Genomic DNA, 26,753 nt, shown 5'->3' on the forward strand with positions numbered 1-26,753 from the left:
CCGACCTTCTGCAGCTCACTAGCCAAGAGCTCGACTTTCCAATCGTTGTCCTTCATTCGTTGCCGCGTCTGTTGCCGTTGAATCAATCCGTTTGCTCAACTTTTGCCTTTTTTGGTTTGCCTTACTGTGGAATCTTCGGTAGGCTACCTTACCAGGGCTGCGCGCTACCTGTATCGCGTTGAAGGGGCTGCCTTCTCGATGCTGACACGATGCAGCATGATGTGCACATGTTTTAGAATGTGAAGAAAACAAAAATTCGCGCTAAAATTTTGATGACAATCGTTATTGAACCTAAACATAGATTGAATTCACTGTATAAATGCAATTAAATCACTTTAACTTACTTACTTACTTACTTACTTATGGATCCTGTACACCTCCGGTGGTGCAAAGGGCCAACTTGAAAGATCTCCATCCTGGGCGTTGCCCGGTTATCGCTTTAACCTGTTGCCAGGTTAGATTTCGGTCGACTTCTTTTATTTCTTTATTGAGGCTTCGCCGCCATGAGCCTCTGGGTCTGCCTCTGCTGCGATGTCCCGCTGGGTTTCAGTCTAATGCTTGTTTACAGATTTCGTCTCCGCCCCTACGTAGACCCAGCCCCACTTCCGATCCCGAATTCCTGTTGCTATCGGCCTCTGGTGACAACGACGATGGAGCTCGTTGTTTGAGATCCAGTTGTGAGGCCACCAAGCCCAAATTATATACCGCAGGCATCTGTTAATGAACAGCTGCAGCCGTTGAGTGTTCTCCACTGATACACACCATGTTTCGCTAGCGTATAACAGCACAGATTTCACGTTAGAGTTGAAAATTCGTATTTTGGTGCGTTCACTTATCTGCCTGTTTTTCCAGATATTTCTTAAACTCGCAAAGGCAGCCCTTGCTTTCTTGATCCGTGCGCCTATGTCGATCTTGGTACCATCGTCTGACGCCATTTGGCTACCAAGATATTGGAAGCTTTCAACATTCTCCACTGGTTGCCCGGCTTCTGTGAAACTGTAAGGAGTCACCGTGTTTACATCCAACGATTTGGTTTTGTTGACGTTGATGACTAAACCTGCCGAGGAGGAGCGCTCGGCAAGGTCGTTGAGCTTACTCTGCATATCAGAGCGCCGTTGCGCGAGGAGTGCAACGTCATCAGCCAATTCAAAGTCGTTTAGGTGTTCCATGGTTATAGGCTGCCATAACAGCCCGCGGTTTGGTTCACGGTCAATCGCATCTACCAGAATCTCATCGATTACGATGAGGAACAGTAACGGTGATAGAATACATCCTTGGCTCATACCAGCTACGACCCGGATAGGGTCGAACAGGACCCCATTGTGCAGCACTCTACACGAAAAGGCCTCGTACTGTGCTTCGATGAGGCTGATGATTTTCTCAGGAACCCCCTTGCGTCTCAGGGCGCCCTACATATTCTCGTGATTGAGACGGTCGAATGCTTTTTCGTAGTCAATGAATACCAAGTAAAGGGACTCTTGGAATTCGTTGACCTGCTCCAGAATGATGCGGAGCGTGACAATATGGTCCACACAGGATCTTCCGGCACGGAATCCGGCTTGCTGCCGCCAGAGAGTCGCATCGATCTTCTCCTGAATCCGGGCTAGAATAATTTTGCACAGAACTTTGAGAACGGTACACAGCAACATAATGCCTCGCCAGTTATCGCATACAGTCAGGTCACCCTTTTTGGGCACCTTCACTAAGATACCTTGCATCCAGTCGACCGGGAAAGTTGCGGTGTCCCAGATATTACGAAATAAACGATGCAGTAGTTGAGCGGATGTCATGGGGTCAGCTTTGAGCATCTCGGCGGATATGCGGTCGACCCCTGGGGCTTTATTCAATTTAATGCTTTGGATGGCTGTTTGAATCTCTAGCAGTGATGGAGCTTCGGTATTGACGCGTATTATACGTCGGATCCTAGGCAGATCATGCCGAGGTGGTGATGGCCTGGCTGGCACTTGAAAATGTTGTTCGAAGTGCTCGAACCAGCGTTTCAGCTGGTCAGTTGGGTCGGTCAATAACTGATCATTCGCGTCCTTCACAGGCATCGTTGCTTTCATCTACGCCCCGCTTAAGCGTCGTGAGATATCGTAGGGAAGGCAAATGTCCCCGGTTGCGGCGGCTCTCTCTCCTTCGTCGGCCAGAGAGTCTGCCCACGCTCGCTTGTCCCGTCGACATGGGCGTTTTACTTCCTTCTCAAGAGCCGCGTATCGTTGACGGGCTAAGACTTTGGCTCCTCTGGTTGTCGATCGCTCTATCGCGGCTTTGGCTTCTCTTCGCTCCTCTATCTTTCTCCAGGTCTCATCGGTAATCCATTGTTTTCTCTGGGTGCGTAGTTCGCCCAGATTGTTCTTTCTGGTGGTGATGAAGGCATTCTTGATGGCGGTCCATTGGTCTTCCACGCCTTTCGCCTTTCCACCTTCCGGAATATCTGCAGCACGCGTCTCCAGTTCTTCAACGAAGGACCGTTTCACCGTGGCATTTTCCAGTCGGCGTGTGTTGAATCGTCGTCCAACTCTCTCCTCCTGCCGAAGAATCCGTGCAACGCGTAGGCGTATTTCGCCTATGAGGAGGTGATGATCAGACGCGATATCGGCACCACGTTTATTCCGTACATCAAGAAGGCTCCGTTTCCATTTTCGGCTGATGCAGATGTGATCGATTTGAGACCCATGTAACCTTGTGAACCGGTCGATAAGAGAAGAGCGATCCCCCGATCACCATGTCGTTATTATCAAAAGAATCTGCGAACAGCTCTCCGTTTTCGCTCACTTCTCCGAGACCGTGGCGTACCATAATGCGCTCATGGTTCGAGTTGTCGGATCCGATCTTCGCATTGAAGTCGCCCAAACAGATCTTGATATCACCCTTCCGAACTTACGACCCTTTGAAAAGGGTAAAAAACTTTCGTGTTGAATTTCTTGTTAAAAAATTGTATGGTTCTTAGTTCAAAGTTGAGATGACTATCTGGTTTGATATTAAGCACAAAATATCATGTTACTATAGCACAACAATAAAGGTTGTTAAATTGACAGCATCTGTTATCTGTCAAAAGATACGTAGGAGCACCCATAACCGAACGGTGTCCACAATCGATCCTTTTCCCCTATGCTATTGTTACTTCTTTTTTGTTGTTGCGATTTGTGCTTCTCTCCATAACTAACATTAAATTCTGACGGGATTCTGCTTAAATGCCTTTTTACCTTCTTTCATACTTAGGATTCGACAGATAATGCTCCAATTTTTAAATCATTGGACTGTATGTTACAATCGTACATCGTACATCGTACAACATTCCCTTCCATCGGGTCGTCTCTTGCTGAACATCCACGACCCATTTTCTCTCCGTTGCATCCGAGCAATAAAAGCACTTTCAACGTGTTTTTCAATTTTCCAAGATCCGTGCAGCACAAGTCATAATTAGTGGTGACCATTTCATGCTGCAGCCAACCACATTCCGGCATATATGTTTCCTACCAAGCAAACCGCACTTGTTGAACAATCTATCACGTATCCACCGCTTCTGGCTGCGGTGCTGCGGACAGCAGCATGTTCTGCGAATCGCGCATCCACCGGATTCTTGGGGCGAAAATTTCCCACCTTATTCAGCTGGTTGGAAAAATAGTCGAACAATGACATACCGTCCCGTCCCATTTGATGATGATGATGACGATCATTTTTGCACGAAGAAGACGCTCCACACAGCGATGTTCCGTGTTCCATATGGTGGCACTCGGGTCCTCTTTGTGCACGCAAGTCCGCTGCACACTAAGTGTGACGAGTGTTGCCTTTGTCCAAGGTCAAATCCATAATCAGTGCCGGTCGGTGACGTTGTTGCCTTGCCCCGTTCCGATGTATTCTATAGAGAGCGCGCAATAATTTGATCGATTTATGTCTTACTTTTGGTCGGTGAGTAATGGCGAAGTCACGATTTTTCGGTTCGTTTCGATAGCGTTGTAAAATGGTTATTGCTCAAAGGTGCTGGCAATGTTTATTTAAACAGCTCGTCATCGTAACCAATTTTTACGATTTTTGCGATGGTTTCCCGTTGCCAACTAACAGAAAGTCATTCAATAACCGTTAATTATTTGGATTTTATAATCGAGAAATGATAATATTTGCAGTACCAAAAAAACGACATAATAACTTTCTAAGAACGATCAAAAAGAGAAATGTCCTCAAAATGGAAAAGAATCTATTTTACCTGTGTAAATAGTTTTATACCAAATACAGGTATCAAACATGAAATAACAAACATTATTATCCGCACCAGCATATGTATGTAAACATGCTTTTCTACATCTGAAATCGTTTTCAAATTCAAATTTCTCTTCCGATTTTTGCCTCTGTCGAACGTGTGTTTTTCTTTCTTCACGCGCGCTGTACAACTGACAGCCCGAAAATCAGAACAGCCACACACGTACGCCATTTCGCCCATGTGCGCTTCATTAACGAGGGCTTTTCTCGAAAAAATAACAGCAAATACCGATAAAAAATATAATTTGTTGCTTCACTTGTGCTATCTCTCGCTGCTGCTGTTATCCATTTCTTTCACCAAGCAGTCGAGGGGCAGCAGCGCAGCGATGGCGCACTACGTTCGAAATCCGGCATGTAAAGTTGGACTTTCCCATAGGTGGCTGCGGTGGTAGCCACACGCAATCCGCACCATCAGTCAGCACCACACCGCAGCGACTCTTCTATCGTGGGTCTCTATCGGGTTGGTCTAGCAGTCCTGTCTAGTCATTGCATTGCATTGTGCAGACGGAACCGATCAACGGTCGAAGTAACGTGATGACGGACGGTGAAAACGGTGGCGACGGGAAATAATATATTGGACTGCTAATTATTATCCTAAACAGCTGGTGCGATTGATGTCGTGCATATGGTTCGACTGTTGCATTTATGACTTTTCGAGGCATAATTGAGTTTTCTACACAGTTGCATGTCCTCAGCAGTTCAGTTACTGTGAAGTCAGTAGCGTTATGTTCTTATTTGTCTGTCTGTAATAGAAAGATAGAAAATCTGATTTTGTAAGGATTTCTTGAGTCCCCTTGTTTTAGATGAACGTTGCAAAACCATGCAAATTATTCAGCGGTCATTTAACTGTCTTCAACTTTGTCTGAGAGATAATAATTTGGTCATGAGGAAATTAAAACTTAAAAAGGTCATGATGATAACAAACGACGCAAAGGAAAAAAATTGCTCTGTAATTTTTAAACCAACATTAACATAAACAGCAATTCACATAATTCATTAAGTTGTCGTATTTTCAATAATTCTAATGAAATCTATTTCTCCTCTTTTTTTTCGTTCCAGGTACGTTAACTTTCAGTTGAATTCAATTGTTATAAACCGGTCATGAAAGTGGCAGCATCAACGGCGCAAAGTGTAGATTGCAGATATTTTCAAGTTGTAAGCTCTTTATGACTGGCAGACGCCAGTAACAAGGTTGGGTCTATCATCACCGTATCGTAAATGTAAAAGAAAAAAAAGATTTGAGAAGACTGGTTTGATCGTCAGTCTAGCATAGCCCCCTTCTAATGGTAATTAAATACTTTAATCATCGATTCAACGTTACAACATAAAGGTTAAACCATCCCAAGTTCTATTACGCAATGTATGATGAAAATAGAAGCCCTTTAGCTTACCCTTTTGTAAAGCCATGTTCAAAAGACCATAACCATTGACACAAAACAACTGACCCAGAAGATGAAAAGAAACCGATATTCTACTCAACCGAAACTGCTTTGCAGGAACCATCGGCGATTTGTTGTCGCGTCGAAATGTGCCGTTTATCGGGTTACAGTCGGTTCTTTATTTGCCCCAGCACTTAGAGTGGTCGTTATCGCCGGCTGGGTAATTTCAACCATTCCATCCAATCGATGCCCCAAATCGATGCTGTGTTTTCCATGCAGTTCGAAAAGTAAAGCTTAATGAGATCATCGGTAATCTGGGTTTTATTAGTAATAATTTGGTCTGGCGACCTTCGCTTTTCTAGTGAGCTTTTCTTCCGAAGGACACGAAGTGTATCTTACTATATGAAGAGAAAAGAGGAGGAAGATCGTTCATCCCGTCTAGACGAATAAAAAGTTCGCCGTGTCGCCTAGACGAAATGCTTCCATAAAAGGATAGTCATCTTTGGGGGTGTCGCGTTTCGCGGCTGAAAGCATCCTTCCTTTTTTCGCTTTCACATTCAGATTCAGATCGATGTAAATTGGATACATATGTATCTCGTTTCAAATATTTGGTTAGCGCAAACTCCTTTGTGAGCGTAGTGGTAATAAGTGGCGCTTGCTTTCAAATTGCATTAGCTCGAAGTATTTGATATACATTCAAATGTGCTTCCTAATGCAAATAAATATAAACGAGAGAAGAGATATGGGAACTGTTTAATTCTATATCAGTCGGTACAAAAGCATATCATCTCGAAATAAAAGAGTGAAGCACCAATTTCGGCGGGTTTTTCTTTTGCAAACGTGGGTGCTCCGAAAAATACAACCAAAGTATAACAACTGTTCCATAATCCATTTCACTGAACATATATTCATACCATCGCAAAACAGAGAAATTCAGCACCAATCTTGCCGCTACTATTTGCTAACATGCGTGCTCACTGCTGAAAAAAATCACAAAAATAAAAAAACAAATCAAATTTTCTTTTCATTGCTTTGTTTTTGATGGGATGGAAATAGGAGCTATAAGATGAAGTGCTGAACTGTTCCCCTAATTTGCTGTTCAATCCTTGGTTTTTGACAGGATAAAGATAGGTACTATGGGATAAGAACCGTAAGGGCAACCCTATTTCTTATCTGAGTTGATTAAAAATTATTTAATACGTTTAATTTTGGTACGTTTCAAATCTGCCGTTGAGATATATAGAGAACAGATAAAAACAATTTTTAATTATCGCGCCTTGGTGTTGCATTGTCCCGAACACCCCGAAATGAATGATTGCGTAGACATAATAATTCCTTATAATCTTCAAACTAAGAAAAAATACTGCAATAGATTTGGTGTCAAGTTTATCGCACACTTGTCATTTGGGAAATATCATCAACTAGTCGACCCGGCAGACGTTGTCCTGCATAGTAGGCGAAAATATGCGTTCTGAACTGCCCAAGCGAAAATCCTATACAAATCTTATTTTCAGTTTTTCACGATTCACTCAACTTAAGTCGTGATTTTTGCAATGAATTTTTTTTCGAAGACAAGTGCTAAACGGAATTTTTATACTTCGGTACCTAACGAAGGCTAACGAAAGCCATTCAAAATTTCTTTGTATTTCCATGAGAAATTTGTTTGAGCCTTGTTCGGTGAATTCATTAGAATGTTCACCATGTTAAAATTATCTTTGAATTTCGAAATGAAATTCATTTGCATTTTCACGGAAAGCTCGAAGAAATTTGTTTGAATATTCACACGGAAAACATGGAAATTCGTCTATCTATTTCTTCATTATAGTGAATTTTAAATTTCAGTTAGTTCTTAACTTTAACATATTCGTTTGAATGACTATGAGAAATTTTCAAATTTTAGGAAAAAAATCTTTGTATACGAGAAAGGCAAAAAGGTTAATTTTATTTTATAAATTTTTATATAAGGGCCTCCCTGGCACTTTAAGCTCAGTGTAATTTCTACCCACGGAGGTATGCGGAATGGTCTTTCCAGGGTTGTAACTACACCCCTCCCCCCTTAAATCAGGCTACCCGCCCGAGCAGCACAAACCAGACAACCAGATTTGGTCAGAAAATAAAACACCTCGCGAAAGTTCAAAACTTCTTACCCTGTTTTTATTTCAAGGTAAATAAAAACCGGGAAAATTTGGCAAAAACTGGGAATTCGAAAATCGAGTTTCAGTTTCCACCCTGATAAAATTAACAAGATCAGCTGGAGAGGTTTCCTTTCCGACTTCGCTAACATCGTTTCCTTATATTCACGCCAACCGACTAACTCCTGTGTAGCAGGAACACGAAAACTGTCGCTCTGAGCCATGGGTTCTGCGGTATTTTTCCTTTTGCTTGATTGCGATCTGAATATCGTGTTTGCTTATCTGATCAGTTTATTGCGTAAATCATTCGCTCCAAATAGTTTTTTTTAGTTTTTTTTTTCGGATATCCTTTGCTTAGAAAAGTTTCCATTGTTGGTCGGTTTTATGAATCGATGTTATACGCTAGGTTTAGGTTTCTTATCTGGCTGCAGCGATTCAACTCCAGGGAACAGCTCGTTTCAACCATTGAATTCCAAACACGCCTTATACCAATTTGCCTTATATCGGGCAGATCTGTTTATTTAAAGGAGGCATAAGCTTCTCCTTTCGCCTTGTACCGTGCAGACGCGATCATTTGAAAAGGCATTATCTTTTTAATTCGTCTTATACCGGGAAGATACGTTCATTCAAAGAAGGCATTCACCCCTATTCTTGTTTACGGACGAACGAAACTTTCGAACGAATGCAGTTCGTTCGAATCGTTTCCCCATTTGATTTTGCTAACGTAAACGAGAATGCGTATCAGCTTTCGTTCGAGAGCGCGTTCGTACGTAAAGAAGAATAAGGGTGATTACCTCCTCCCCTCGACTTATACCAGGCAGACGCGATCATTTACTGTAGGTATTATTTACTCGATTCGCCTTATACCGGGCAGATGCAATCTTTCAAAGAAGGCATTCTCTTCCCAGACATCGGACAGATGCGTTCATTTAACCCTTTCAGGTCTAATTTTTTTTTGTAAGCTGTTTTAAATTTGATATGTTACATTTGTTTTCGTGATGAACACGCCGAATACAGAGAACTTAAAGTTTAAATCGCTATATCTCAGCAGCCCGTTGACCGATTTTCACACTTCCTTTATTGATCTCTTACCCATCTCATGTAGTCTTTGTATTTCTAGTGGTGTTCAATTTTTCCCTGGAATGCCGTGAGTCAGGACGCTATCATACCATAAGGAAATGTCACTGTCTTGTTGAGCTCCAAGAAGCTTTTCGGTTACAAAATCTCTTTAATTGAGATTTATACTTCCCAATGTTTCAAGGATGTTATCGATCATTCAGTAATTTGCGTTCGATTATTTAGTAGTTTGTTAATAACTCATTCCAGAAGCTGAATTTCAAAATGTGTTGTATGGTGGACTTTTAGCGCGAAGGTTTTTCTGCAACTCTTCCTAATGGTTCGTTGTTTGAATTCCACTAGTAACGGAGTTATAGCTATAGTTTCAGTAACTTAGATTAAAGGATAACAAAATTCCAATCATTTAGTTTAAGTTACTGCAACTAGCGCTCTAACTCCGTTATTAGTTGAATTCTAACAACGTAGGCTGACCAGATCATTTCGGTGAAAAAACGGGACAAACGCGCTTGCAAACGGGACATGTCAAAAACCTTATGATAAAATTCATGAGCTGTGGAAATTTCAAAATGTTTGGGCCTAATTTTTTTTCTTGTCATTCTTTCATCCTTGTAAGAAATTAGAAATATTTTAGACTGAAACATTCACCACCATAACTTTCTATTGTATTAAGTTAGTTGTGGAAAAATACTAAACTACAAATATTTCACTCTTCAATGGAAAGCAGACAATAACACGAAGGAATAAAAAATTTCGCATCTTTCAATATGTATAAAAAAATGAGGAATTGTGAAATTTTATTTTAATCTACTCTTAGAGATGCATTAAGGTATTATTATTGACCAATATAAAAAACTTGTCCAACTCTGTACATTTGAAAATAACAAACAATAGTCAAAGTACCAATCTAATCAATTCCTTTTTGATCGAAATTGATTTTCAATGACACTAAATGTAGCCTCACACTACGGGAATCCCGTTAATTAATTTTGTTCCCATGTGCTGCCAAAAAAGCGGGATTCATGCAGTTTCATCTCAGAAAGGAAAAAAAAATCCTGGCCAATTTATAGCCTGGTTTATAGCTCGGACTCTCGGAGATTTCCGCCGGATTGTATTTTAAATCGGGACGAATTTCTATTTTTTCAAACGGAATCCCATAAATCTCGTCCACACACATGGGAGCCAAATTTGCAGACAAGTTCCTGATGTGTGAACTGGCCTTGAAGCACGTGGGGACCTTAGATCTAGCCTTTTGGCCGACCAAATTTTCCCTTGGTTTGAAATTGCCTTAAACTCGATTTTGTTCAGCTGATTTATTATAAATTATTCTTTTCATGCCGTCGTTTTTTACAGTGGATGATTTCGAAATAATCAGAATTATTCAGAAAGACTTTGAATGATTCGAAAAAAATCAAATGATTGAACAACAGTACCTTCTTCGGAAGATTCAAAACAGAATAATGTAAAATAAACTTAATTCGAAAATAAGAATGTCTGTCCCTGCGCCTCATTTTATTGACATTGAGGCGTAACCTGATTTTAAGGAAATCCTTGTTAACCAAGTTACTAATTCCGTTCAATCCACTGATGAAATTGGCCAAATTTGAATGCCTCCGGAATGAGCAGAAAAAATCATTGATTGTGTTAAAAATCTCCCAGAGAAGCACCATTAACTGTTAAAAATCTTAAGAAAAGTCGATCTATGGAAAATACAAAACGGCATAGATAGTATTCTTTTAAAAGCAACACTAATAACATAACATCTCACACTTTTTTTATGGGCTTCGTCCACTCTCTTTGTTAAGAGATAAATCAGCCGAGGGCTGTAAATCTCTTTAATAAGGACGAAATAAAAATGTCTAAGTATGATCAATTTAGAATCAATGGAAAAAACGGGACAAATTGAGGATTTTTTAGGCTACGACGGGACATCACAAAAAGGTCTGAAAAACGGGACTGTCCCGTTAAATACGGTACGTATGGTCAGTCTAAACAACGAACCATTAGGCAGAGTTGAAGAAAAACTTTCGCACTAGAGGTCCACCATACAACACATTTTGAAATTCAGCTTCTGGAATAAGTTATTGACAAACTACTAAATGAACGAACGCAAATTACTAAATGATCGATAACATCCTTGGTTTCAGTAATGTAAACAGTGTTAAAATGATTATATTTAAGCTATGTCTCAAATGGGATTTCACCGGTTTTTCCATAAATGTGATCAAAAATCAAAACTATGCCAGAGGAGATTGATTACGTCATACAAACAATATTCATACAGAAGTACAAGGCTCTTCAAATCGTTCCAGAGCTCAGATCAATTGGTCTATGTATAACTTGCCGTCGTGTATAACTTACTATTCAATTATGCCTAAACCATGTGTTCTAAGTTCTCTAAACTGTTCTGGTGTTCAGAAAAATTAGTCTACTAGGTCAACTACGTTATTTTCCACACTGACTTCAACCCATCAAGCTCACACATGCCGACTCTATGGGCATAACTTGCAATTCAATCTTTCCTAAATCAGGTGATCTAAGTGTTCAGACAAATTAGTCTACCAGATCAACTACGCTCTGTACCACACTGGCTTAGAACCATCTAGTCACGGACGGTTAGCGGGGAACTGTTGGAAAATTGACCTTGACTGCGGCAACCTTCCCACTGAAGTATTGCCTGGACGAGCCACCAGTTGGCTCGGTAGGGGATGTGGACTGTATTCTGTGCCCTTCGGCTGAAGGACCTTCGAGTCCGTACGATAGTGACCACGAAATTATTCCGTAACTCCTGGTTTGGCTCGTTCAGCTATAAGGAAGCGGTTTCGATTTAAAACAATGATGTATTCCACGTGAGATAGTTCACGTATACAAAATTTTGGGTCATCTCTATGCAACTATCAATTGCCGTTTGGATGAGAAGTGCGATTTCATTTTCAAAGCAATGTTGTTAGTAGAAAGGGGACCGACACACCTGCGGTCGACTCGGGGTTAGTATGATGAGATGTGGAATTTCGGGTGATTAATTTTAGGATTGGTAACTTGGGACAAATATTCAAAAACGTACGCTTTGGGAGCGAACACCTTCAAGCCCACACATGTCCATAGAGCCTTTGGGCATAACTTGCAATTCAATCATGCCTCTACCAGGTGTTCAAAGTTCTCCAAACTGTTCCGGAGTTAAGATCAATTGGTCAACCTGGTCAACTACGCTCTGTATCAAATTGACGTCATCCCATCAAGCCCAGAAATGTCGATAGAACCTTTGTGTATATCTTTCTATTAAATCTTGCCTAAACCAGGTGTTCTAAGTGCTCCAAGATTGTCAAGATAACAACTGATTCGGGAGGCTATACCTCATGATAAATTTCTTTTAAACGAACCAGTACTCGTTCTAATGATGCATTTCAACTTGTTCTATACAGCTGTGCAGTCCCCAACACAAAATGAGCGAGAACAAAGCGAGAATCATCACTTCTCTGTGGGGGCTGCCTATCCGATTCTGTTTTTTCGCACTTGTATACAAGTTTGATAAATTTGTTATCATGGCTTGTTATGATTCGAAACAGTTTTTGCCTTTCTTTTATCGTTGTTCGTATTTCTACCTCAACAGTAAGGCCGTCTACATGTCAGGTGAGGTCGAAATACGCATCTGTTAAAGTCACAATCAAGGGGTGAAATCAAATGGGATAGTACAAACTCGCCTTATGACAAGCCTTTCTCGTACAACAACGTTGTACCGAAAGGCTATCATTTCACTCCAAAATCGAGCTTTTTATAGAAGTCTCGGAGACCCATAGTGTTGTAAACCAATCGACTCAGCTCGACGAGCTGAGCAAATGTCTGTCTGTCCGTGTGTATGTGTGTGCACAAAATCTAAGAAAAACATTAGACAACTTTTCATATAGTAATCCTTAACCAATTTTCTCGCAACAAGTTGCATTCGAAAGGTGGTAAAGCCTCGTTGATCACTATTGAATTTGATAATGCTCGACCGTTGCGTTGAAAAGTTATTAAGAAAATGGTACATCGTACTGTATTAGCATCATATAAGGTTGGTGTCTTGGCTAAATGCGAGAAAGGCAATATCACTACTCGGTGAATTAAGTTGGGTTTTTTATTTGAACATGCGGTTTTAAGTACGCGTTCAGATGCACGAAAACGGATAAAAACGGAAACAGGATAAACTGATATGGTTGATCAAGGCGATGAAGGATATGGTGATGTGCGTGGTTTGAGTTTCAGGGGCATTCTCGAGTCTCTTGGAAACGCACAGATGGTCTTTTGTACCTGTTTTCAAACAACGCTTTTGATGGAGTAATACGAAGGGCAGGGATTAACACGAGTGGTTTGATTTTTACGAAGTCCGTTCAGCTATTTGGTTTTGCCAACAACATTGATATTATGGTATTTGACTTTGAGAGGATGAAGGAAGCCTGCATCAGACTGAAAAGGGAAACTAAACGGAATGGACTAGTCATCAATACGTCGAGGACAAACTACATGATAGGAAGAGGCTCAAGAGAGGATAATGTAAGCCACCCACCACGAGTTTGTATCGGTGGTGAAGGTTGAAGGTGGTTGAAGAATTCTTATACTTGATCTCCGATAACGATACCAGCAGATAAATTCGAAGACGCATCATGGCAGGAAATCATTCGTACTTTGAATTCCGCAAAACGCTTCGATTGAATAGAATTCGCCGCCGTACCAAACTAACTATCTTATTCATTTGCTCAGATTAAGACCGGAGTGGCCTGTGCAGTACATAAGAGTCTGCTCTATTCAGCTCGGTGCATGGCTGCATGTTGCCATCCACGCAGTCTACGAAGGGTCCTTAAATCGTCTTCCACCTGATCGATCCACCTTTGGATCGTTGTCGATTACCATTTTCACCGGATTACTATGCTACATTCTGGCCGGGAAAGTGGCCCATCGTAGTAGATGATGCAACTCGTGATTGTCCTGGGGAGGGGTCGTCAAGCCCTTGATCCCTGCTGACCCCAACGTCTGAAAGATTATGCTTCCTATTCGGAATGTATGTGGTGAGATATGGAATCATATCAGTCACCAATATGCCAGGCCTGGAGGGAGGAATTGACCACGGTTTGCAGTTTTCCATGCATGGAGAAGGAGGCCTTCTTATCTTCTTATATTTCTCCATATTTCCGACTGGCTGTCAATCGAATGGCCCGGATCTTAATTGACAGAATAGAATAGAATAGAAAAGAGATGCATTGCATAATTGAGACGACACCGAAATTGATAAGGGGAAAAAATGCTGACTAGATTCGCTTTTCAGCGTTCAAATGAATGATACGACATTTATCAGCACTGCACTATGGTCCAGGATACAGATTTACGCGGAAAGATGAATTTTACGCCAAAACTATATTTTTTAGAAAAAACTGTTGTTCTGCAAAATTGTTCGAAATAGTAAGGCCATCATTATGGTTCTACCAAAAAATAGGGTGGCCCATCATATAAAAAAAATTAGAAAATATTTTTTTTATTTCTCAGAATATTGACATGTTATGTTCTACAAAGTTGTAGCGCAGCTAATTTTAATCAATTTTGCTAAAAAAACTCTGTAGCTCTTAAGTTGGCTGATTTAGAGCAATTTTACCTAATTGGATTAGGGTGTACCTAAAAAAAAACAGTATTTTTGATCTAATTTTTTTGTTTCAGATTTCTCAAAAAAGTCGTCTTCAGGTGACTTTTAGAGCTCAAAAAAATGCAACTTTTGATGGGTTCTGATGCACAATATCTTTTTGCGATCAAAAGTTATAATCATTTTTCTGTCAAAATTACATTTTTTCCACAAGTTTCACCAATTTTACTAAAATCATGTTTTTTTCAAATAAATTGATATAACTCAACAACGGAAGAAGATACAGACGATATTCTTATAGCAAAACACGCGTTCTGAAAAGCCCCAAAAGTCTTCAGAAGGTGACATCCGTGAAAAATAAAAAATGAAATGAGCAGATCATAAATCTTGTTTTTTGAGGGACACCCTAATCCTGGAAAGTAAAATTACTCTAAACAAGTGAGCTTAAGAGCTACATAAAAAGTTTATATAGCAAAGTTGATTGGAAAAAGCTGCGCTACAACTTTGTAGAACATTTTACGTCAATATTCCGCAAAATAAAAACAATGAAAATTTACATTTTTATAAAATGGCCAACCCTATTTTTCGGTAACTCTATAATAAGGGCCCAATTATCCAGAACAACTTTGTAGAACAAATTTTGTTTCTTAAAAGTATGCTTTAGACCGAAAATGCATCTTTTCTCGTAAATCTTGCAATACGATGATAATGATAAAACTTATAAAAAGTGTTAGAGCTGTAGATTTTTTACTTTTCATTTCTCACGAATGTCATCTTCTGAAGTCTTTTGGGGCTTTTCAAAACGCGTGTTTTGCTATAAGAATATCGTCTGTATCCGTTGTCGAGTTATATTAATTTATTTGAAAAAACATGATTTTAGTAAAATTGGTAAAACTTGAGATAAAAAAATAACATATCCCCAATTTTTTGACATAATAAAAAATATTAATTTATCTTTCAAATGCCGTGTAAACATATTTTTTTGGTCTGCCCTAACCGTAGATATCAACTTATAAAAAAAATGTAATTTTGACAGAAAAACGATTATAACTTTTGATCGGAAAAAGATATTGTGCATATTTAACCATCAAAAGTTGCATTTTTTCGAGCTCTAAAAGTCACCTGAAGACGACTTTTTCGAGAAATCTAAAACAAAAAAATTAGATCAAAAATACTGTTTTTTTGAGGTACACCCTAATCCAATTAGGTAAAATTGCTCTAAATCAGGCAACTTAAGAGCTACAGAAAAAGTTTTTTAGCAAAATTGATTGGAATAAGCTACGCTACAACTTTGTAGAACATAACATGTCAATATTTCAAGAAATAAAAAAAATATTTTCTAATTTTTTTTATATGATGGGCCACTCTATTTTTTGGTAAAACCATAATAATGGCCTTACTATTTCGAACAATTTTGTAGAACAACAGTTTTTTCTAAAAAATATAGTTTTGGCGTAAAATTCATCTTTCCGCGTAAATCTGTATCCTGGACCATAGTGGCACTGGTGCGAGTAGTTCTTCCATCAAGTAGGAGTTACCCATTTTTGGATCGTAACACTCTTTATTAGTGCGTTACTCATGATTGTGGTGTAGTATGTCAGTAGAGATATATTTTTTTAAGACTTGATCTATCCTAAAGTCTACATAGGTATTAGCTAAAAAAAGTTATTGCACTAGTCTAAAAATTATAATACCGCTGCATTTTGAACACTTGATAAATCGAGGTTCGTCGCTCAATTAAGTGACAGAAGACAATTTCTGACTTTCATCGATGATGATAAATCTCATTATTTATTTCTTTATTATTTGATATATACAACGGAGATGAAAAGTACCGTTATCATTTATTGGCGCTAATACTATTTCCTGTCAGAATGGTAGTAGTGCTTCCTTTCATACAAAGGATAACCTCTACACACGGCAGGCCACCTGCTGTCTTCGCACCCACGCTTAGCTTCTCCGCACTACCTCAATTCCTAGGCATGTAGCATTTATCTCATACAGTCACTGTTTTTCCCCTCAACACCAAAGCAATCAATTCTCGCTTAACTTTTCAAAAGGACCTAAGTTACATTTTTTTCATGAATTAATTTGAGTACTGCAATCAAAAGCTTTCATGTTGTTCTGTTGATTGCGCTATTCAAATTAAATCATGAAAAAAATGTTACTTAGGTCCTTTTGAAAAGTTAAGCGAGAATTCATTATCTTCGACGCTTACTCGGCCAAGAATTGCTCACTCACCATAGTGAATGTGGAGAAACTATTCTCTGTCGCCTATGGATCGGTGAGCTACTATAGCAGCTCGCTCGATTTACTTTGCGACTCCATCGTGGAGGGCGTCTTTCCAACTTTATCGCCTTCGTTTGTATGGAACGTGGATTGATAGGCAGCAGCGAGCTGCATATGTTGACATGTTTTGATTTCGAGTCTGAAACGTGTCGTCTGGCTTCAATAATGCATTTTTCGGTCGATTAACGTTATCAGCTTGTTTGAACATTTCGACGAAGTGAAAACCTTAGTTTGTGCTGACGTTTTGTTTGAATGGGTCAAGTGTTTTCTAACCCTATGTGGTTACTGTACCGTGGATGCACGATCTGTAATTTTCGGGACAACAAAACAAGACCTTGGTGAGGGCAGTTGAGTTCAAGTTTCGGCTCGATGTGTTACTTCATTAGTAAAAATATCTCCTCTCTTAATTAGCGAACCGGAACTAGAAATGTCTTTACATTATTATATGGCACCTATCTACTCCTTCAATAAACTATTTTATTCATTGGAATTAACTTATTTTGCAATCATTACAGATTCTCATATCACAGATTCAACATACTACTCGACAAACAGTAGTAAAATTGGTCCGAGTTATGTCATTCCAAAATCATCAGGATAATTAGTTTCTGTTTGATAGCTGATAAAGCAACACCAACGCATTTTCAAATCCTGTTTGTCAAAATAAAATCCTATTCATGTCGTACACACTTAACTCATTTCACCGTATTCGGTAAATTTTACCGAAATCTCAACAGCAGAACTGTTCGGTAATTTATTTTACAGATTTTTTGTAATTTTTTCCATTGCTCAACTGTCAAAATCACCGAAAATCAGTTAAATTATTTACCGAACAGTTCTGCTGTTGAGAATTCGGTAAAATTTTACCGAATTCGGCGATTTATTTTAAGTGTGTAAAGATAATCGCGCCGTTCCCATGTTCAGGCCATTGTGTCTAAACCGTTCTAGTTCTTGTGCGTGACTAACATACAACCCATTGAAATTGATTCCCATTATGCAACCTCGTTCATCATCGTCAATCCTCATAGCAAAGTCAAGATTCGAGACCCTCTTGGCATTAATTACCTATTCCAATACGATTCGGATTTTTTTGTTACTGGACAAGCCGGCATTTGAATATTCGGTCACTGACACACTTCATCGCCTGTAGCTATGTACATACAAAACGTATGAAGTTCGGTCTGCGTCTGTACATTACGCTGCTCTAGTTGATGTATTCTTGTTCACACCTTCGCAGCTGATTTGGATGAAGCTCTCCAGCGTTGATTTGACTCTCCAAACTACTGTACTGGGTGAAACAAAATTATTATACTGCTACCATCACAGCACAGCACGCGTATTGCCTCATCGATCGCGCACACGCGGGCCGGGCACTTGCTTGGTCGGTTGGTCTCCGGAGAAATTTCGCTTTATGGCTGAACTTTCTCTCCACGATATCTGGAGATATCTCCGTTGCCGTCGACGTCGTGTCGACGTAACGACGTCCGTATGACGACGCAGTCGTCGTTGCCACTTTCCTACAGGGCTCCTCTGATTTCAATACACTGAAATCGAATTCACGTCTCACTATACCGTGAGGAAGATTGCGAGTAGTTTCAACTACGTGGTATATCGCTATGCTGCAACGTACGTAAACGCGCGATAGTTGCTTACAGCTGAGCTGCATGTGCCCGACCGTAAGAAAATTTCAAACGAATATTTCCGTTTTGAATAATATTGCTAATTATTTTATTTATTGGCCACTTTTTTAAATTTAAAAGTTTTGAAGTTGTTCACGATTGGTGAAATATGATTGAAGTAAGTTATTTCGAATATTCCTTTCCAAAGAATTTTCCGTGGAAATTCCGTGAAAAACCGTTGATTTTACATTCGTTTCTGTTCGTATCTGCATCTTTTTGTCAGAGAGTTCTTCAAGCTTTGTTGGGCAGGAATTTCGAATCTCTCTAGAGAATTGCACAAGGTTCACAAGTTGCTTAAATAATCTTTTACAGCAAATTCTAGCTATTCTTTCCCGGAGTAATGCAACGACCGATAAAAATCATGTTTGTTCTGTTGTACCGTTGAAATTTCTAGTTACTTACACTCCGAATTTCAGGCGTCGTTTTTACTTCTGGCATATCTTTGCTTTTAAGATTAATTTTTTGTAACATGATATCTATGATTGATACGTCAACTATGCCATTGTGTATGGTACAGCACATTTTTTGTTTAGTATGTCGTTAATGTCGATAGATTGAAAGTAAATGTATCGAAGTTTCGTATTTAAATGTGTTTTTAGGTAATTTGGCCATTCTTCATTGGCCAAATGTTGGTCGCGTTTCCAGAGGTGTGCCAGCCAAGGGCTGAAAACCTCTTTAATAAAGACGATAATAATAATAATGTTGGTCGCGGTTTTGTTTTTGCAGTCGCGGATTTAATTTTGTTAGTCGCGGATTTCGCGGATCGAAATTTGCTCAGTTTGTAACAGCCCTGGTGGCACATTGATAATAAATGTTCTACGTTTTTTTTCTGTATAAGTAATTAGTTCCAATAGTTCCAATTTTCTCTAAACTTGTATCTGCAATACTCAATTGTCATTAAGATTGAGCGATCATTTTTATCATTCTGTAGTTGTGAATAAGATGAACACAAATGTCAAGAAAGTTTTTTTGTATCTTTATTAAGGAGGCTTTCAGCCCTTGGCTGGCTCACCTCTGGTTGTCAAGAAAGTCAATAAGACCAATACAGATCAGTTGGATGTGAATAAATAATAAATGAATAAATCTTTGAGACAAGATTATTTTCACAAAATACAATGCTATTTTTAAATGTCAGTATAATGGGTAATGGATAGATTGGCTGGCTGTAGGCCTTCATTAGTTAGTGACGGAAGCCAATGGAAACTTTTTTTTAATGTCGAGTACTCAATGACATTAAGCTTCCAGTTGGGTGTATTTTTTTAAGGAACTTTGAATAATGGTTTTCTGAGTGTTGCACTGGTTTCAATGGTCTACCAGCGGTTCTCAACTTTTTTCTGGAGAAGTACCCTTTCCCACTTCTGCATTAATTGAGGTACCCCCAATTTTTATTTGCTATAAATGAAAATAAGTGTAACTCAAAAGATATGGAACTGGGAAAGGAAAATGAAACTGAAAATTAATTTTAATTATTTCGGGCCTCTTGGAGGAAGGAGGCTTCCAGGCCTCTTGGAAGGAGGCGTCCAGGCCTCTTGGAAGGATGCTTCCAGGCCTCTCGAAAGGAGGCTTCCAGGCCTTTCGAAAGGAGATTTCCATGCCTCTCGAAAGGAGGCTTCCATGCCTCTCGAAAGGAGGCTTCCAGGCCTCTCGAAAGAAGGCTTCCAGGCCTTTTGAAAGAGGACTTCCAGGCTTCTTGAAAGGAGGCTTCTGGGCCTTTACGAAGGAGGGGCTTCCGAACCTCTTAAAAGGAGTCTTCTGATCCCCTTGAAAGGAGTCCTCCAAGTTTCTTGGATGGATGCTTTCCAGAAGCGTAGATGGATTTTTCCAATCCTCTTGCAATGAAGCAAATGAGCTTTTCGGAAAAAGCCTTCATGTCTCTCAAATGGAGCCTTCCGTGTAGACTCTAAATTTTAGTTCAGAAGTATATTCTAAACATATCATATCTATTAACGTTCCCGTTCGTCCTCCGGTTGGACATCATCCGATTGTAAATGCTGAAGTGGTTGAAAATATTTGGTCCTCAATTAAGGCCTCAACAAATCTTGGACCCGACGGTATTCCTGCATTCGCATTGAAGAAGTGCTCGGACGGCTTATCTAAACCTCTCTCTAAGCTATTCAACCTATCCCGCCAGAATGGAATGTTCCTTGACCACTGGAAAAAAAACTTATCACTTGTCATAAGACGAGTTTGTACAATCCCATTTAATTCCACCACTTAATTGTACCTTGACAGATACGCATTTCGACCTCAACAGTAAGGTCGTCTTCAGTGTCTCGTACTTGATTCGACTAGAAAGTCGAAAGTCGAGTCAAGTACGAGACACTGAAGACGACCTTACTGTTGAGGTTGAAATAAGTATCTGTCCAAGGTACAATTAAGTGGTGGAATTAAATGGGATTGTACAAACTCGTCTTATGACAAGTGAAGACATTCCACTAAAAAGCTCAAAATAATTTCCTTAAACAAAAAACTTATGTCTTCCATGTTAAAAGGCAACAAACGCGAGGTTAGCAACTATCGTGGTATAGCCGCATTGTGTGCTGTTTCAAAGTTATTTGAAAAAATAGTTTATAACTTTATATTTCATAACTGTCGCGATTTCATCTCGGAACATCAACATGGATACATGCCGAAGCGCTCAACAAATACCAACCTTATCGTCTATGCATCGTTCATCGCACAAGCTCTACAGAAAAGACAACAAGTTGATTCAATTTACACTGATTTTTCGGCAGCTTTCGACAAAATCAACCATGATATTACTATCGCAAAGTTTGAACGTCTCGATTTCTCAGGATCTTTCCTTTGTTGGCTTGAATCCTATCTAAGCGGTCGTGAAATGGCTATTAAGATTGGCGATTGCACCTCATCGTACTTCTCTGTTACTTCAGGTGTACCACAAGCAAGTCATTTAGGGCCGTTAATATTCCTTGTTTACCTCAACGATGTTAATCAAGTAATTGATTCTCAGAAGCTTTCCTTTGCCGACGATTTTAAACTTCACTGGATTGTTAATGATGTTCAGGATGATTATTTCTTACAAACTCAGCTCAATGTGTTCATCGACTGGTGTGAAACAAATCGTATGGTTCTCAATGCTGATAAATGCACAGTGATTTCATTTTCACGCAAGCGCTGTTCTATCGATTACTGTTACAAGATAGGGACAACAAATCTTAAAAAAGAATGTGTCGTTAAGGATCTAGGTGTACTATTTAATTCAAAACTATCTTTCATCGATCATGTCGCTTTCATATCCTCCAAAGCTTCTAAGATGCTTGGTTTCATTTTCCGTTTATCAAAAGATTTTAGGAATATCCAATGTCTGAAAGCCCTGTATTGTGCTTTAGTGAGGTCGATTGTAGAATTCTCTTCTGTCGTTTGGGCACCGTTTTATAAAAACAGTGTCTTGTGTATCGAATCGAGGCATTCATTTCATTTATTTAGTCTCTCCATCCTTGAATACGCCCCACGCTCGCCAAGTCGTTTTGCACCTGGTCTGCCCATCTCGCTCGCTGCGCTCCACGTCGTCTCGTCCCTGCCGGATCGGAAGCGAACACCATCTTTGCAGGGTCTCTGTTCGGCATTCTTGCAACATGCCCTGCCCATCGTACCCTTCCGGCTTTAGCAACCTTCTGGATACTGGGTTCGCCGTAGAGCTGGGCGAGCTCATGGTTCATTCTTCGCCGCCATACACCGTCTTCTTGCACACCGTCTTTCGAATACTCCGAGTGCTTGCAAGTCCTCCTCGAGCATTGTCCATGTTTCATGTCCGTAGAGGACAACCGGTCTTATTAGCGTCTTGTACATGACACATTTGGTGCGGTGGCGAATCTTTTTTGACCACAGTTTCTTCTGGAGCCCGTAGTAGGCCCGACTTCCACAGATGATGCGCCTTCGTATTTCACGATTGACATTGTTATCAGCCGTTAGCAAGGATCCGAGGTAGACGAATTCCTCGACCACCTCGAAGGTATCCCAGTCTATCGTATCAGTGCTTCCCAGGCGGGCCCTGTCGTGCTCGGTTCCGCCCACAAGCATGTACTTTGTCTTTGACGCATTCACCACCAGTCCAACTTTTGCTTCACGTTTCAGGCGGGTGTACAGTATCGTATCGTATCGAGGCAATTCAACGCAAATTTGTTCGTTTCACCTACTGTTTTCACGTGAAAAGTTTTCACATGAAAATTGCAATCATTATCGTCTGATAATGATTCAGCACAACACTGCATTCAACATTTTGTTTCGATCAGGTAGATTGCATGAAAGATTTTTAAAATTTGTTTATTCGTCGTTCTGTTGATCTTAAGTCCCCCAGTCCTGCATCCACTATGCTCGTAATGAAGGGCCGGATTCAATAGTCTTTGAAATACTGATCGTCATGCATATTATGTAAACGTCAAGTTAATAAAATAAAAAAATATTTACAATTATCCAAACTTTATCATTATGCATTATGCATTTTTGTCCGAGGTACCGCCTGGGCCCGGCTAAGCGGGAGTGCCACTTTCAGCTGCTGCGCGTAGTCTTGAGCTAGCCTACCATCTTGTAGCCGCCCAATGTTCAGCTTGAAATAAAATCTTTCTCGAGGATTTTTTTTTTCAATTCATGCTACAACTTGGTGATGTACTATAGTTTTTCTGTTGCGGTTTCTTGAGGAAGGTTTCGGATCGCTATGATGAACTTTTCATTGCACTTGTCAGTTGTTACACAAGATACATACTCATGCAATGGCGGGTATAGGAAAGCTTTCAATTAGTAACTGAGGAAATGCTAATAAAATAAAAAATTGAAAAGCAGGCCAAGTTCCAGTTGGAATGTAGAACCATAGAAGAAAAATAAGAAATTATCTGAGCAGGTAATATAACCCACGATTGTTAGGTTTTGTTAGTTTGGTTGAACTCTCCGGGACCTGTATTCTTAGTACAAAGTCGTTTGAAAAATCTTGAAAATAATCGCTCTGGGGGTCATATTGACCTAAAATAAACTTTCCTAATATTAGAGGTGAGCCAGCTCAGGGCTACAAGCCTTTCTAACAAAAATAAAAAAAAACTCCTAATATTTGACAAATTTTAAGCTTTTTGGGATGTTTTGAAAAATAATCTAATCATCTTCCAAGACGTTACCTGAGATAAACCATTAGTTCACTAGCACCGCCTTGGAAAATGAAGAACTTTGCCGAATACAACTTGACTATAGGTACAAAGGAATATTTGACACATATACAAGAATATTACAAGTACAGTAGCGCCGCCTATTTTTGAAATTTGGTTATTACTTTCTCCGTTTCAAGACACTCCATTACCAACTGACGAACATAGTTGAAAACATATGTAATATTACAAGAGGTTACAAATTCCAAATTTTAACAACAACAATACTGAAAATATTCTATATATCGGAATATTTTACATATTCTTAAATGATGATTTCACACAGACCACCTCCTAGCGGCCAAATTCTAAACTAATCAACGCCTAATGTCAAAGCAGACGCCTTCCTGCATAACTTCCTTGCAAAGTTGCAATTTAAAATTATCAGGATTTTTAGATATAAGTTACTATTTGCGAGGTTTCGGCTTTCAGTCTGGATATTTTTAGAACAACAGTTCAAGGTCTGTCCCAACGTTTCGGCAAGTTTTTGTTGCCTTCATCAGGGAAAAAAATCATAAATGTAGTTCTACGTCTAACGCCTTTGCAAAGGATATTGTCTGTTTAAATGTTGGTAAATAGTTCATGTGATATGGTTCATAAATTTATGACAATATCCTTTGCAAAGGGGCTAGACGTAGAACCACATTCATGACTTTTTTCCCTGATGAAGGCAAAAAAAACTTGCCGAAACGTTGGGACAGATCTTAAATGGTTGTTCTAAAAATATCCTGACTGAAAAGCCAAAATCTCGCAAATAATTTAACATAAGCAGCCGAACTCTCAATTTACTATTTTTTTTCTTTATTTTAGTGATTTTTTATTTAAATAATAAGTTCATCACTGACTCAATTTGCTAGATATAAATAACATAAGCATAAAACATCACTGATATTCTGCAAAACCCCTTCCCGCCAAGTACCCACCTATAGGCGACCTTTGGTAACGTGGATGATTAAATTATCTTTCGAAATATCCTAAAAAATCCCAAATTGGTCGAATAAGTTATGGAAATTTCAAATTGGGGTCAATATAGAAACATAGCACAGACAACGTAAATTTTTTTAGCACAGACAGAAGGTTAAGTATAGTTATAGTGGGTGCAGAACTCTTATTGACACTTACCATGTCTGCAACATTATTCACGTTTCATGTCACCATATAGGGTTACTACTCCTGGACTGTATTTCAAAGCTCCGTGAGCACGCATGTTAGCAAAAATAAGATTTTCAGCACATGACGAACTCTGATCTCATTAAATATCATTGGAATATGTATTAAAGTTAATCATCACCTTTTGAAATGATCGTTCCAGTCTGTATTCAAATTGAAATTTCTACAGGCACTAATCATTCAGCTTTACTACTAAAGAAATATTCCGGGAACTATTTGGTGCTTACCCATACGATTAAGCCTGGTTTATGCACTAAGCGGAGGTGAAGAAATTGGCCCTTAGTTATTTAACCAAAACATAAACATCTCCAGAATCCAAACTAATAATAACTTCAATGCATCTCGCATTTATAAAACACAGACAGATATTGTAAGTCTGTTGCATATTCGTATTATTTAGTTCCTTCTTTGCTATTTCCCCCTGTTCGGGTTCTACTGTGAGGTGTTGTTTCTCGCGCCGGGAGTGTTGTGTTGTGTGCATCTTTAGAGTCGCGGTTCACTCTCTCGCTCTCGAAATTACTTTGCTTGGTCATGGTTAGTGTGTTTTCATTTCAAAACACGGCAGCAAAGGCAACGACGACGACGACGGGATCCTGGTGTTGTGTGGTGTGGTTCCGCGCACATGGATCATCATCGCGTCTCGCGACGCGACGGCACATGCATTAGCGCGGAGAGCAAGCACCAGTTCCAGCACCGGCGCGCGGCAGGGCCTTTGGAAGACGCCTCGGATAAATGTGATTTAGTACTACGTTAACAGTTCGTCGTTGCAGAGCTTGGCTTGGTGCGGTCGTTGCTTACAAAAAAGTGTCATTGTTGTTGACAGTTTTTACGATTTCACGGCGTCGGAAAAAGGGTTCGAACTAAGCAAAGGCGAATCGATACGCATAATACGTTCTGGCACTATTACCGATGGTGACATGTGATCTTTCGAATGTCGATCTCCGGTTCGCGCGAATTCCTGTGCTCAGCTGCTGTATTTTTGATGATGATTAAACATCAGTAGCGAAAAAAAATAGTGACGACCACAATCGGGAAATAATTTGCTCCGACTAACCAAGGTGCGGAAAATAATTTGCAATTTAAAATAAATGATTCGTTCTGTGGTGTTCGTGTGTTGTGATTGGTGACTGAGAATAAAGCGCAGGCGAACATTCGCCTACACCTGTGGTGCGTCAATTTATACCAGAATAAATTCCCATCGGCTGAGTTAGATGCAGAACCGATTTGAAAACTCTTCATCACTATTCATAACACCGAGGAAGAAGCAAATCGCGAGATGTCGTCTTCGCCAACGTTGTCGTCGTCGTCGTCGTCGTCATTCGTCGTTTGCATATTGCGACGCACTCGAAGATTCATTGAATTAAGCAGAATATTAATTCGACCCATTTACTCGGCGGTTGCTTGAAAGAAGAGGCTTTCGTTCTCTGGCAGTAGTGAAAAAAAACTGATACAGTGGTCCATATCCTCGAACAGATCTAAATCAGTACTGGTGAAAGACGTGATCACCATGCAGCTTTTAGGAATAGGGCTTTCTCGCTTTTAAGAGATGGAACGGGATTGCGGTGGGCTCCTCCTTTTATGATGTCACCTGATAAGTTCTTCATGATTAGGTTTTTGGTTTTGTTTTGAAATCTAAACTGTTGAACGATTTAATTTGGCAGATACTGCTTTTTGTACAACACTTGTCTTTGTACGAAAATTAGTATCATTCCGTAAACGGAAATAATTGTTATGATGTTATGATTGTTGTGATCAAACATAGTTAATTAGGAACATTTACATAAGGCAAAACTATTTCATATTTTGATGGAGGTATAACATGAATATGGATATTCGGTTCTTTCATCTAGAAGGCCTACATTTCAGATAGTTTCACAAATTTTCCAAAATCAAGGCACTTTATTTGAAGCGAATTTTGCATAATTTATGTAAAAAGTTTTTTCCTTTCTCGAGCAACAAAGTTGTATCGAAAGGCTATCATTTCACTCCAAAAATGAACTTTTTGC

The 26,753-nt window shown here is 39.6% G+C and overlaps 1 protein-coding gene across 16 annotated transcripts in view; it reads left to right on the forward strand.

The window, feature by feature from the left end:
* The window catches only part of LOC134227627 (capping protein inhibiting regulator of actin dynamics), a 477,592-nt gene that overhangs the window by 165,535 nt on the left and 285,304 nt on the right, over positions 1-26,753 (forward strand). For 3 of the 16 annotated variants that reach the window (XR_009983712.1, XM_062709246.1, XM_062709243.1), the window contains exon 1: positions 25,494-25,805. The exons of 4 other annotated variants lie outside the window; for them this stretch is intronic. The gene's annotated coding sequence lies outside the window, so the exon portion shown is untranslated. Of the gene's footprint in view, positions 1-25,491; positions 25,915-26,753 lie in introns of those variants that run through there. 9 more of the 16 variants (XM_062709250.1, XM_062709249.1, XM_062709258.1 and 6 more) reach the window with 6 other exon arrangements.

This window comes from Armigeres subalbatus, chromosome 3 (genome assembly GCF_024139115.2).
Source record: "Armigeres subalbatus isolate Guangzhou_Male chromosome 3, GZ_Asu_2, whole genome shotgun sequence".
NCBI lineage: Eukaryota > Metazoa > Arthropoda > Insecta > Diptera > Culicidae > Armigeres > Armigeres subalbatus.